This window comes from Ursus maritimus, unplaced genomic scaffold (genome assembly GCF_017311325.1).
Source record: "Ursus maritimus isolate PB19 unplaced genomic scaffold, ASM1731132v1 scaffold_11, whole genome shotgun sequence".
In the NCBI taxonomy this organism is placed as follows: Eukaryota; Metazoa; Chordata; class Mammalia; order Carnivora; family Ursidae; genus Ursus; species Ursus maritimus.
This window is the reverse complement of record NW_024423453.1, coordinates 40,121,599-40,122,218: the sequence shown is the minus strand read 5'-3', so window position 1 is coordinate 40,122,218 and position 620 is coordinate 40,121,599.

Sequence of the window (620 nt, the reverse complement as noted above, 5' to 3'; positions counted from 1 at the left end):
AAAAACAAGCTTTCACACCAGGGAGGAAGCAAATTCCAGGGCACTGGACAAATTTCTCCTCTCTTCAACCAGTCTGTTGAGTGTTCCCTTGCCTTTCTCAGCTGTCCAGATACTGAAAGGAGGAAAAGGACCTTTCTGTAAAACTGAAAAGTGTAACCAGGTAAGTTTGCCCTTTAAGCAATTCACAGAGAGAGAAGTAAAATACAACTCTGGTTAAGGTTTAAAAGTTAGCTATGAAAATTATATGATAGCACTTGACCAACATGTTGCAAGATTTTAATGAAATAAAATTATGAAAGTGAAGTCAACTGAAGTCAATTTTTATATTTCATGGGCCAAGGAAGAGGCATGAAAGAATTTTTTAAAGTAACATTTAAAAGATACTGTACTTTATAAAATTAAGGAAAAAAATGACAATTGTGCCACTTCAGAAATGCCTTAGAATACGGAAGTGAGGGAGTCTAAAAGCATTAACTATAAAAAGAGAAGCCAGAGTGTTAAATTAAAGAAGAGAGACAGATTAGCACTGAGAAAAATTCACCTTAATAAAACTCAGCTTAATACGAGAAAATAATTTATTCACCTTGCATAATACTATTTCATTTTATTTAGTCCTTTCT